The sequence below is a fragment of the Balaenoptera physalus genome, assembly GCF_965194825.1.
Source record: "Balaenoptera physalus genome assembly, chromosome: 13".
Lineage (NCBI taxonomy): Eukaryota > Metazoa > Chordata > Mammalia > Artiodactyla > Balaenopteridae > Balaenoptera > Balaenoptera physalus.
In genome coordinates, this window is record NC_138892.1 from 2,116,582 (window position 1) to 2,130,112 (window position 13,531).

General features: G+C 51.1%; 1 long non-coding RNA gene across 1 annotated transcript; it reads left to right on the forward strand.

Annotated features, from left to right (window-relative positions):
• The first annotated feature begins 5,338 nt into the window (after positions 1-5,338).
• Positions 5,339-12,870, forward strand: LOC309641332. The gene is made up of 2 exons (XR_014252591.1): positions 5,339-7,087; positions 8,161-12,870. It is a non-coding gene; the product is annotated as an uncharacterized lncRNA (long non-coding RNA).
• Positions 12,871-13,531: the final 661 nt, after the last annotated feature.

Consider the following 13,531-nt stretch of genomic DNA (forward strand, 5'->3'; position numbering starts at 1 on the left):
TGCTTGGCTGAAGACTTGGGCAGTACTGGACACAGGTTCTTTCTCGCATCCGTATTCCACGTGGCCCCAGCTGGAGCTGTTCCCAATGTCAGCGAAGGGCATCTGTGCTGCCCAGCCCCCAGGGAGCGGCTGCACACCACAGCCGGCCCCCCAGAACATGTGGCCGCCCTCTGTGGACAGGACCCTGAGCCAGCCCAGGCTCCCCGTGTGAAGCCGGGCAGTGGGAGGCCCTTGGAGGCATTGCGCCCGCCTGTCACTGCCTCCTCTTCCCCAGGCCTCAGACCTGAACCCACATGGAGGCCCAGACCAGGTGCTGCGAGTTCCTGGCGAGCCTGCAAATGGCAAACACCCACCTCTGGGGCGTTTCTGTGACGGGCTCATTTCACTGAGAGGGGCGTTTTCAGGGTTCCTCCGTGTGGCAGCCTGTGTCGGTCCCTCCTTCCTGTACGTGGCTGAATAACGTTCCTCCATCTGGATCGACCACGTTCTGCCCAGCCATTCTTCCCGGGATGGACACGTGGGCTGTTTCATCTTCCGGCAGCCGTGCACCTGTGTGTGCATGTTTGTTTCACTATTATTTCAAGTCACAAGGAGCACACGTGCTCATGAGCCTCAGGAAGAACACCAGCTTCTTACAGACCCACTCACTCTGTCCCCACCAGCTTTAAATCTGCAAAACTGTGCACCAGGTCTGCAGTTTCCCGCCCACAATGTCTCAAAAACCCCCAAACCAGAGACCACCCCGAGGCTGCAGCAGGGCGATGGTCCCTCCTTCTCTGTGATGTACGACGCGCAGGTGAATTTCCCGCCCGCCCCAGTTTCTGTCACTTCTGTTCTCGTGTGTTCTCACCTCATGCTTGTGAGAGAATGTGGTTAAAAGCAGACTCATTGCAGGGCATCGCACAGGAGACCGGGGAGGCACTTCATCATCTGCCCGTGACAGATGGATAGGAGCTAATTTCCTTCCCTGTGTTCTGACAAAGCGCCCGGCTCACAACATCTCTCTTATTTGTCAAAGGCAAGAACAATGGGGCTGCGTGCCACCCCCTTCGTGTGGGATCCAGCCCACTTTGTCAGATGCGGCATGAGCCTCATTTTCATTACCATGCATGTGTTCTGATAAAATATTCATGCGGGTCACCTCCCCAGCAGACTTCAACGATGCCGCATGGAGCAGAGAGGAGGGCACTGCCAAATACATAAACACGGCATGGGCACAGCGTAAATGAGAAACCGCCGAGACACAGGAAATCAAGACCAGAATTCGTCTTTCACGCCGCTTAAAGGCACAAGCCACAGAGAGCATCGCCCTTCGTCGCCATGGGCCGGGGACGCCCCGTTCTCGACATCACCGTCTGCAACTAAGATAGCAACCAGCATCCCGAGGTACGCCCCTGCCCAACTCAAGGCCTGGGGTCTTGGAAAAGGCAGGCTGCACATCGGCTCCAGGAGGCTGGGGGAGGGGCGTCACCACCTTGTTTCAGGTCCACGCTGTGTGTCCGGAACCGTGGTCTCAGGCGCCAGGCACGCGGAGCTGTTTCCTCCTGCACAGGGATCTAGCGGGGTTATAAGGCCACTGGCTCTTGGTTTTGGAGGGCTCTGTTCCTGGCAGCTTCCCCTCGACTCCCTTCCTGTGCACTCTGCACCCTCTCCCCCCCGCCCCCGCCCCGAGAAAGTCAGAACGGACCACCCACACCCTGAGGCTTCCGTTCCTTCCTCTTCCTCTCAGCGGGTGGACGTCATGAATCTGCCTCTGCTCTCATTGCCTCTGAGGCCGGACCTCTCACCACTGAGCTTTGCAAGCAGGCCCTTTTAACTAACCGAAGATGGCATGGGAGAGCAGCCCACGTGGTATCCGTGGCTTAGAGTGTATTCTCTGCAAAGGTAACTGGGAGGTCAGAGGACCACACATTCATTCAACAGGGAGCTCCTGAGCACTTGGCACGGGGAAGGGCTGAGCTTGGCACCCCGGGTACCTAACAACAAACAAGACACCATCCCAGTGTCAGAAGGGCTCGTATTCCAGTGGGAGGGGATCCTCTGTGTCTGGGGTATGATGGAGAAGGTGAGGACATGAAAGAAAGACACATAAAATCCGATGAGAGGAGAAAGAATGCACCTGTGTTGGGGATATTTAAATTGGGTTTTGAGGGATGAATAGAAGTTCATCAGGTAGAGTCTGTAGCATCTTCAAAGGCTCAGAGGCACACAGCAGGACAAGGAGTTCAGTGCTTTGCAGGTGGTCGCTGGAGAGGCTGCAGGCAGGTGTGTCTGGAAGGAGGGTGCACGAGAGATGAGGTTTGAGAGATGGGCCAAGTATTGATAATTAAGGGGTTTGTGAATAACGGAAAATCATTTTAAGTTTCTAAACAGAACGTGATGTGGTCATATTGATTTTTTAAAATTCATTTATTTTTTTTGGCCACGCGGCATGTGTGATCTTAGCTCCCCAACCAGGGATCGAACCTGCGCCCCCTGAAGTGGAAACGTGGAGTCTTAACTACTGGACTGCCGGGGAAGTCCCTGTATTGATGTTTTAGAAGAGTTGATTTGGTAGAGGCCTTGAGGCTTCTCCAGGACGATGCACTAGCAGTGGACCATCAGTGACCTCAGAGAAGGGTTTCCCTGGGTCCTGTTTCAGAATCATCGCCTCTGGAAATGTGTAAATCCACCTCGGCTGTTTGCCCAACATGCTCCTCCAGGCTGCACACCAGACAGAGGGTCTGGACTGCGCTTGGAGACCCCGCAAGGCAAAGCACACACCACGTCCCAGAGCCCCCCACCCAAGGATCCCTCAGCCCCCTGAGAGGCGATCAGAAGGGCAGCACCTGCAGGTGACTCTTACCTGGTTAAAGGCACATGGTGGTGACCCGCCGATGCCTTTTCTCTCCCCTCTTTCTGTCCTTCTTCCTAGTTCTCCTGCCTCTGTGTCCAGATTTCTTCAGGGGCGGGTAAGAGAAGAGCGACTTAAACCAGATTAAACCAGACTCTCAGGTCTCAAGGTAAACAAACTTGGGGGCTCAAAACCCTTCTGTCCCTCTGCCCACCCTCTCTCCCATCTCTGCTCCTTTTGCACATTTCCATGGTCCTCCTGGAAGATAACTGGGCCTCCTCCAAGCTGGACAACAAGGCAGCAAGCAGAGCTGAGCTTTCACCTTCACCTTTTTGCAGCCAGAGAGGAAAGACAACTCTCTCGGAGATCCAGTTTGGAAAAACCCTAGAGAAGATGTCTGACCTGCATCATGGGCCCACCCACTGGACTCTAGGGTCTCAGGACCGAGGTCCTGGAAGAGTCCTGTCTGGACAGTTTGCAGAGAATAGAGTCACTGAGTCTCTTAGTGTGAGTGTGTGTGTGTGTGTGTGTGTGTGTGTATGTCTGTGTATATGTATGTGTGCATGTGTGTATGTGTATATGTGCATATGTGTATTTTATGTATGTATGTGTGTATGTATGTGTCTCTGTGTGTCTGTGTATATGTCTGTATATATGTGTGTGTATGTATGCCTGTGTATATGTATGTGTGCACGTGTGTATGTGTATATGCGCATATGTGTATTTTATGTATGTGTGTGTATGCATGTGTCTCTGTGTGTCTGTGTGTATCTACGTGTATGTCTGTATACGTGTGTGTGTGAGTGTGTGTGTGTATGTATGTCTGTGTATATGTATGTGTGCATGTGTGTATGTATATATGTGCGTATGTGTATGTATGTGTCTCTGTGTGTCTGTGTGTATCTATGTGTATGTCTGTATACATGTGTGTGTGTGTGTGTGTGTGTTTGTGTGTGCGGGGGACAAAGCCCTGGCCATCCTCACCTGGAGCCACAGGCATCCAGATGTATGTACCTCATGCTAATTTCAGCTCATCCACCATCAGGTGTGAACTACACGCAGCTAAAACAGGGCAGCAAGGCGTTTGGCAAACTTGCTTGGGCTCGGGGCAGCAGGCTGGGCGTGCTGGGTCCTGCTGGGTTGTGGACCCTCCGAGTCCTGATTCTTGCGTGAGGAGTGAGCAGACCCCTGGGCCCCTGGGGTAACGTGCACCTCTGGGATTTTCCAGGAAGTTCACAGACTTTCTCCAGCACACTCTGGTCACACTGGTCTTGTCATAAAGTTAACAAGAACAGGGAGAGAATGAAAGGATCTTTGATTTATTTTATTTTTTTCCAATTTGTAAAATCATGTCCTCTGAGAGCACGTTGCCTCCAGGCTCGAGCACAGAATTTAAAAACATTCAATTAAAAAACTCAGAGCAGGCTTTTCTGGGGCTGCAGTGAGCAGAGCTGCTCTGGAGGCAGCCCTGCCAGGGCAGGTGGAAAGCAGCCCTGGTGGAGCCGCGGGCCGGCCCGGCTGCACAGGGTCCACGGGGCCAGATGCGCGAGCTCTCAGGCGGGCAGAGCTGCAGTGCTCAGCCGCGCGAGGTGGCCGCCTTTGGTCAGCGCTGATTGGAGGCTGGCGAATAGTCAGACTACTCAGTCAAGGGTTTGTAAACAGACGGGCAGACAAGGTTTGCTGCTAGTGGGCGTGAAGGTCTGGGAGTGCCTCCTTGTCCAGGAAGGCCTCCCTGCAGCTTTGTCTCGTCTGCTCTCCTGGTGCTGGGCTGGGTCAGGAGTAGTCGAGACAGCACCCAGGTGGCCGTGGTTTCAGGCTCAATGAGCAGGTCTCCTGGAAGAGGAAACACCACTGCTGATCTGCAGAGGAGTTCTTGACATCTTCATCCTCATCCAAGAAGTCCTCTTTAACAGCTGAGGATTCCCCTTCGTTCTGGGTGACATCCTTGTTGTGGCTGAATTAAGACCCCTGCCCCAAATTCAAATGTTCGGTCTTAACTCCCAGAACCTCCAAATTGACCTTACTTGGATATAGGGTCCTTGCAGATGTCATTGGTTAAGATGAGGTCAGTAGGGTGGGCTCTGAACCAGTGTGACCCGTGTCCTTATAAAAAGAGGAAATTTGGACACACAGACATGCACTCAGGGAGAATGCCATGGGCTGAGGCTACAGAAACGGCAATTCGAGTGATGCTTCTTTTTTTTTTTTTTTTTTTTTAATTTATTTTTTAAATTTATGGCTGTGTTGGGTCTTCGTTTCTGTGCGAGGGCTTTCTCTAGTTGCGGCAAGCGGGGGCCACTCTTCATCGCGGTGCGCGGGCCTCTCACTATCGCGGCCTCTCTTGTTGCGCAGCACAGGCTCCAGACGCGCAGGCTCAGCAATTGTGGCTCACGGGCCCAGTTGCTCCGCGGCATGTGGGATCTTCCCAGACCAGGGCTCGAACCCGTGTCCCCTGCATTGGCAGGCGGATTCTCAACCACTGCGCCACCAGGGAAGCCCTCGAGTGATGCTTCTAAAGACCAAGGACCACCAGAGACGGCCAGCAAACCAGCAGAAGCTGGAAGAGAGGCCTGGAGCTGATTCCCCTCGCAGCCCTCAGGAGCTGATTCCCCTCGCAGCCCTCAGAAGGGACCAATCCTGCCAATGCCTTGATCTCAGGCCCCCAGAGCAGTGGGAAATAAATTCAGGTGGTTTAAGCCACTCAGTCTAGTGCTTTGTTATGATAGTCCTGGGAAACTAACACAGTCATAAGCAAAAGAGTGGGCACCTCTCATGTGCCAGGCAATTTCCACAAGCGCCGCCTGCCCCAGCAGGAAAGGAATTATCCACCTTCTCCAGAGAACGTGGAGTCTCACAGGTGCTGAAAATGAAAAGTCTCACTGAGGGTGGAGACGGGAGTCTGCAAGGATTTTGGCCCCTGGAGCCGAGGATCCTTTGCTCTGCCCTCCCCGAAGACAAGCTGCTGCCCGCAGGGGGATCCAGGACCCGGGCAAGAGAGGCCACCAACAGCCTGGCTGGTGGGTGTTTCCTTACGTTTGCTCTTTTTCCAGCAAAACTCATCCTTTTTAGGTGTGCGGATCTATAGATTCTGAAAAAAAGAACACAGAGATGTAACCACTACTACAACCGAGATATGGAACATTCTATCACCCGAAAACTGCCCTCAAGCCCTTTGCGGTCAGCCCTCACCTAAACCCCAGGCTGTAGCAACCACTGGCCTATTTTTGTCCCTATAGTTTTGCCTTTTCTGGGACGTCATACGAGAGAATCATACAGCTTGCATCCCTTTGAGTTTGGCTTCTTTCATTCACAATGATGCTTTGAGAGTCACCTGTGTTATCACAGGTACCAGTAGTTTGTTCCATTTTTGTGTCTCGGTAGTATTCCCCTGTGTTTGTTCACCAGTTGAGGGACATCTGGGTTGCTTCTGATGTTTGGCTATTTTGAATAATGCTGCTATGAATATTGCATACATATTTATGTACAAACATATAATTTCCTTTCCCCTGGGTAACTACCAAAGACTGGAACCATTCGGTAGTGTGAAAAGTGTCTATTTCAGTTTTATAAAATCCATCAAGCTAGTTCCTAAAGTGACAGTGCCATCTTGTTTACCCCCAGTTGCTCCATTGTCACCGACACTTGGTTTTATCTGTGTTTTTGTTTCTAGTCACTGTTGGATGTGCGGTTGGTATCTCATCTTGAGGTCAGTTTGCATTTCCCTAATGACTAATAATGTTGGGTATCTTTTCACATGCTTATTAACCATGTGTTATCTCTTCTTTGGTGAACTTTCTGTTCAAATGTTGAGCCCATTTTCCATTGGGTTTTTCTTAGTATTGTTACTGAGTTGTAGGAATTCTTTATATATACTGGACGCAAGTTCTTTATCAGATATTTGATCCGCAAATATTTTCTTCCAGTATGTGGCCTGTCTTTTCATTGCCTTCGAGGTGTCTTTTGAAGGGCAGAAGTTTTTAATACTGATGAAGTTCAATTTTCTTAATAGATTGTGCTTTTGGCATCATATCTAACAAAACTGTGGTCAATCAGGAGTGTGTCTCCCTTTGTTGGGGGAGACCTACAGTCTCCTCAGGGGTCCTGCTCATGATTTTAGGGTTCTTTCCCTTAAGCCCTGGCCCCATCGAGTACTCTCCCAAGACCCCTGGTAGGACACGTGACTTCTACCTCCAGAAGTCTTAGATGGATCAGAATCGCATTTGGATTGAAGCATGTGCCTTCCTCTGAATGGGTGTTTACCGCCCATTCTCTTGAGGAGTTATACACTTAACTCATCGGTATAAATTACCAGCGGCTATGCAGTAGCTCAAATGTCACAAATAATAGAGTGTCGGTGACTTAAAAATGTGCCCAATTAGAGAGCAGACTGTCTCTCACTGCTTAAGACTGAGGAGAAAATTTAAGTACAAATATTAAATAGTCTTTTAACGTTAAGCCCAAACTTTGCATGTTCAAATACAAAAACATGAGCACTTGAATCCTTTCGCCTTGCAACTTGCATTTTGTTGAGAGCAGTTGTGTCCCTGCAAAGTTTGCCTTCCTTGGCTGCTGGGTCTGACCTGGCTCTCCCAGGAAAGACAGGCTCCTATGGACCACTTGATCAGAGTTAATCCCGCCGGGCCTGTCTCGTGCCCTCATTTTTAAGCGAGCAGAGCAAGCCCCACACTCACAGAATGTAGAAACCTCCATGCTGATCACCAGCCTCTAGGGCAGTTTTCCCAGGGAAAGTGATGGTCCTGGAACCAGGTGTTTGGGACAGCTGAGGTCCAGGTTACTGTGGCCAAATGACTCATGTTGCATGAGAGCCGGGGGGTAGATAGAGGGCATGGAGAGAGAGAGATATTTTCTGGTTTCAGCCTAGTTGGAGGCCGGTCAGTGGGTCAAGTTGTCAGGTCCATGGCCCTGGAATACTCTTCCTGAAGGCAGGTAATGTCGACTGAAAAAAAATGCACAACATAAAAGTTGCAAATTATGTATCATTCGGTGGAATTTCTGAGGAATTAAGCTTAGGACGCAGCCTCTCAGATCGCTGTGAGGAACTGCTCTGAAGAGGTCAGGAAGGAGTCAGGATACTTGGGAGTTTTTGCAAAAAAACCCAGGTAATCAGAGCATCAAAAGAGCACTGTTAATTAAAAAAAAAAAAAAAAACAGACATCTCAGTTAATGAATTTAGCATTTTTCTAGGTATGGGAAGATGCAAGAGCCTGGGCTCATTGAAATCATTCCTTTGATGCTCATCTTAACCATCCAGGAGCCAGCATCCTGTGCTTTCCCATCCTGGGATCCCTCAGGGCTCGCCATCGGAGCAGCAGCAGTGGCTGAGGGCTGATGGCTGCAGCATCCTTTGTTTACAGATATGGCAGACGTCATTTTTCATCCATAGTAATTATGACCATAGGTTGTTACCCTGTCTGGGGAGGGGACAGAACACACTTAAGTAAAAACCTGCAGCGTGCCCCACCCCTCAGTTTCCTATTTCGGCCTGAAGTCCTCTTTTTTCATCCCACTCAATGAAAACGCAGTAGCCTGTGTCCCTGGCACCCACTGCCCCCCCTCTTCCTCGTGAGCAGGCTTGGCCGCTCTGACCTTACGTGGCCTTGGCAGCTACCTGTTGCTCTGCAGTTTCCTGGTCCTCTGACACTGTCAACCCCGTGCCGGTCTCCGTCTGAGAGTCTCCCTCATCAGATCCCTCAGCGGACCCTGCCTCGGATGCCACAGAAGCCACCACACCCCGGAGGCTGAGGATCAATGCCTGGGCCGTGAGCTCTTCTCGACGCTGCCTGTCCTCGGTCTTTGAACAGACGGGGCCTCGAGTAAACAAGGCCTCTTTGGTGGCAGCAGATCCCTTTCTTGCGGTCACATCTTTCTTCTGCCCTGAGAGATATGTCTCCATGGCTCCCTTTCCACGTCCAGGAAGCCTGAGCTGTCACATTTCTAACCTGCGGTTGGAGTTCCCTTTGTCCTCCTCTTGCAGGAGCGATCGTGAGGGGTGGTGAGCGTCTCCTGCTTTTCACTTGCTTTTGACGTGGGGACTCAGGATGTGCTCTCTCCTCCTCCAGATTCTGCTGTTCAGTTCTCCACTGGCAGATGAGCATTCAGGAGCCTGGGGTCTGGGCAGACCATCCAGGGTTCTCATAAGTCTTGCTCTCCTTCCGCTGGCTGGGCTGGGAGCCACACGTACCCCGAGACTGGCCTCGACACCTGCAGGAAGACTGCAGGGCTCCTCTCTCCCCCCATGCTCCTGGGCCCGTGCACATGGATCAAGCCACACCTGCAGCCCACGCACGGAGCAAATGTGTCACCGTGAGCCCCCTCCAACCCATCGGGCGGTAACACACAGCTTGTCATAGTCGTCCCCACGTCTGCAAGCGAGGGCTCGGTTTTGTGGGTCCTGTTCTCTGGTCGGGGGTCTCCCTGGGATCCGCCATCTAAGTTTCCACCTCTCTTCCTCTGTTGATTTCTTTCATCAGAGAAAGCATTTCAGTCCTTCTTGCAACAAAATACTCCCCGTTTCTGTCCCATCTTTAAGAGACCTAAATGTGGTGTATCTCCTTCATACTGTCAAGTTTTCCTCTTGGGGGTGGGGTCCCTCTCTTCCTTCAGAACCTGACACTCACCCTGCTTTCTCTCTGACACCCAGAGCTCAACCCTTCCTCTGCTCACCTGGACACCCTGGCAGTTCCTTGATCTGCCCCCCAAGCTTCTTCCCGGTTCTGAGGCATCAGATCTGTACATCTAAGGCTTCCTGTTGTGGGGTTTGGACTAACGGTGAACTATATCCCTAATGCAATAGCCACCTCCCCTGCCCTGGCAATTCCTCTTCATCCCATTCATGAACACACCCACCAGGCTTTCACAATTCCAAATCCAGAACCTGCTGGAGGTGGTGCTGTAGAGAGCACGTCCAGGTGTCTGTGGTTGTGCTAAGACATGATTCCATCCCCTCTTTGGCTCCGGATGCTTTTCAAAACAAGATGAAGAGGGTGGGATTGAGGCAGATATCTTGTGTCCCCTCATGCAACTTCTTACAGCCTAGAGGCTCCAGCCTCACTCATTAGTTCTCTGTAACCCAAACACCACACAGCCGCCATTGTGCCTCCAGGTCAGCAGGTCCTGAAGACAAAGGTCCTGTGTCAGGACCTTCAGGCAGGTCCTGAATCTCAGTCTGTCTGAGATGCATCTCTCAGGACCTCACTCTGTGCCCCTCACTCGCCTGACCACTGGCACAGGAGATCCTGCAACCCAGGCTGTGGAGATGCTGTGTCCGTGCAGGTGAGGGTCAGCCATCGAGGCCAGGAGACCAGGGCTCATGGCGGCCAGTGCGGTGGAGAGACCTCAGTCAGTTTCCAGTCCCCTCCCTCTGCCCCAGCCACACCAGAAGTCACGGCCACCCCACTCTTCCTCTGCTTTCTCCGTGCCAGTCTAGTTGTCAAGGGTCACGACCAAGGTCTCCTGGAAAATGTACTGCATGTAGGGGTTTGGGTGGGAAACTTAACGAGTGTCTTTCTCTTGATAAATCCTAAACCAATCGAGGGATAATCAAGGGATGCTTTTTCTAGAGTCTTACCAGTGTGGGGAGAGCCTGTCACGGTGAGCAGAGCACAGGCAGGAGAGGAGGGCAAAGGTCTTTCACCAGGAGGACCTGGAGAGCAGAGAGGGCAGGCCCCACAGAGCACAGCTTTGCACCTGGACCTTGCCCTTGGGGGCACAGCTCACGGGACGTCCAGATGTCCCCACCCCACCCACTGGACAGGCACTCGTCCTGGCAGAGAGGGTTGGGAGGCAGGCTCCTGAGGGATGCTGGCGGAAGCTTCCTGAGGAAATGTAAAAGTTCCCCACAAGCAGACTCTGCGCTGGGGTCCAGGGAACCCTCGACTCTGTCCTAAGCTCTGAGCAGCCCTTCTTTCCACCAAGATCCCTTGGTTCCAGAAAGGGACACAGTCATCACTCCCTTGGAATCCTTCCCCTTTTATCTCCTCCATCCCTCACTGTCATCCCCGGTTAACACTCCCTCCTGCCAGCGTCCGCTTCCAATGAAGGATCAGAGAGAGAAGACGTCTGCATCATTTGATGAATGTGTTTGGTCCAGGAAGTGTTTGGGGTCTGGTTTTGAGAAGCTATGGAGAATTGGGGCAGTTCTATCCAGGGCTCCCTTAGTGAACAGGTGGAGGGGGGCTGGGGCAGCCTAGCTGGAGTCCCGGAGGGGCTCTTTGCTGAATCTGCTCCCTTTCAGCAATCAGGTCAAGAGAAAACCAGAGTGTGTGCCCTGCCATCCCCAGGGGGGGTGATGAGATGAAACCTTGATGTACTAAATGTCAAAGTATTTTCAACAGGAAGTCTGTGTTGTGTCTGAGATACCAATGGGACGGTCATCCATTCTTTAAACAAAAATTAAATCAGAGAAAAACAAAAACAGCAAGAACCACAAAGATGGTGATGATGGTGGTGATGATGGTGGTGATGATTGCGTTGCATACTCACCACATACCAGGCACGAGGCTCACTCAACTCCTTTGTCCGGAAGGCAAGGGACTCACACAGCCAGAGGCGCAAGGTGGTCGGGGTCAGCAGCGGCAGGGCTGCCATTGGAGCCTTGCTGCATATGCAGTCCTGACGCAGGACTCTTCACATCTCATCCCAAAGACTCGGATTCTGGACACAAGGAGGCTGTCGGCACTCCTTCCCAGTTCTCATCCAGGAGTTCCCCGTTTGCCTGTGAATCATTTATGAATAACCAGTGGGGCATCTCGTCACAAACGCTCCACCACATTGGGCTCTGCCCAGGGCTGCAGATGCCACCTCCCGAAGTGGCGCAAACAAACAATTATCGAGGTCTTACAAGATATTGCACTCAAAATTGTTTGTCAGACTTGGGAATTTCACTTCTCTGTTTTGCAAGATCATTTCAGTATGCACTGCAATTGGATTCTACTTTGGTTTGTAGTATCACTGAGATGTAATAAGGTTAGTAACGATTGCTGAAAGCATGCGTCATTGAGTCTTTTGAAAGAAGTACCGCATTTGGGGGAAAATAAAAAGGTTGATATGCATATAATAAATTTGCAGTCAGAGTTGGCCGAGGACTGAGTGCCGAGTTGCAGGACTGGTAGGCAGATGCTCTCCACATCCGGGGTTTCCAGAACCTTCCATCCTTTGCTCCTGGGGAATACTCACCTCCTTCTTGGTGGCATGTCTTGCGTTCATCAGGGAGCCTGGCCTGGAGTTGGGAGGCTGAGTAGAAGGTGTGGGCTGGGGAGAAAGGGTGTGGACTTTTAGGACAAGTCAGGCTTGGGCACAAATCCCACCTCCTTTGCTGGCTAAATGTGTGGATATTGGACCTCAGCTTCACCTCGTAAAATGGGGGAATGGAACATGACACTTGGGTCATTGCAAACATTTGAACAGACAGGGAATCTAAGAGTCCTACCTGTTTTGAGATGAGGATTCCCCTTGTCCGGGCGAGCTGCAGACCCTCACCAGCTCAGGACCTCCCCACAGACTGGGTCTTCATTCAGATCACACTCAGGTTAACGCCACAGCTGGCCATCCTCGAGGGGTTAGTGAGGCCCCAGCAACACAATGTATCAGAAGGAGGCTAAGGGGCTAATGTAAGAAGAAAAAAAATCCCCATTTTTTTCCCCAAAAGATTAATTGTTTACTCATTAAGAACTAAATTTCATATTCAGAAAACCTAAACCTGCCTCTTGGCTCATTACTTTCTTATTGGCTTGAACCCTATGAAATTGTTATTTGTGTAGGTCCAAAAATAGTTGAATATTGGCAATTTCAGACAGTTCAACTTGATAGCCCTGTGGCTTCAGCCAAATCACCTAGCTTTTCAATGGCCCAGTGTCTGCCTGTTCAGCAGACATCCCAGATAGTTGTGAAAACCAACTCCAAGGGTGGACGATGGGTGCACACTTGTCAAATCTGAACCCTCATTATAACATGTGAGGCCGTGTTCTGGGTGGACCATGGTGAAAGGAGTTTCCTTCCACGGCAAGAATAGCTAGAAATTGTATACAAGCCTACATCATCCTTTTGGCTGAAAATTTAAAAAAAGGACAAGACAAAGAATGTGTTTTCCAACTTGAAATTTCAGACAGAAGGTTTTCCTTCTCTCACAGGACATCACTTCTGAACATATGTGAGACCACAGCAAGGCACCATACAAGAGTTTGGCTCTTACTTTGGAAGATGACCTCCCTCGGTGCTGGTCCAGATGTTGTACAGTGAGGCTGCCTCTGCTTTGAAAGACAGTGGAAAGATACCATCTGGGGATGGATTTGCCTCCAGCTGGACTCGACTTGCAGATAAGGAAATCTCCCTGCATCCGCCACCCGCACCAGTGCAGACTGGCATGGACTCTAGCCTTGGGTTCACATTGTGTGTGTGGTCAGACTGTGGGTTCATGTTAAATTTGCAGTCAAAGATTCCTCCTGGGCCACCAACAGCATAGCTGCTGAAAAGAGACGAGGCCCCATCACATGGGAAGCAAGTGTTAATTGTAGTTTCCAGACTCAAGCTTAAAACTTTACATCCATTCCTGTTTAGTGTCCGCTTTTCCAAACTGGCCCTTCGCTCCAGCTCTTTGCGGTCATTTTTGTTCTCATCTGTCACCCGGCAATGCACATTCACCCTTTCTCCTGCACGTTGGATCAGAATGCAATATGTATC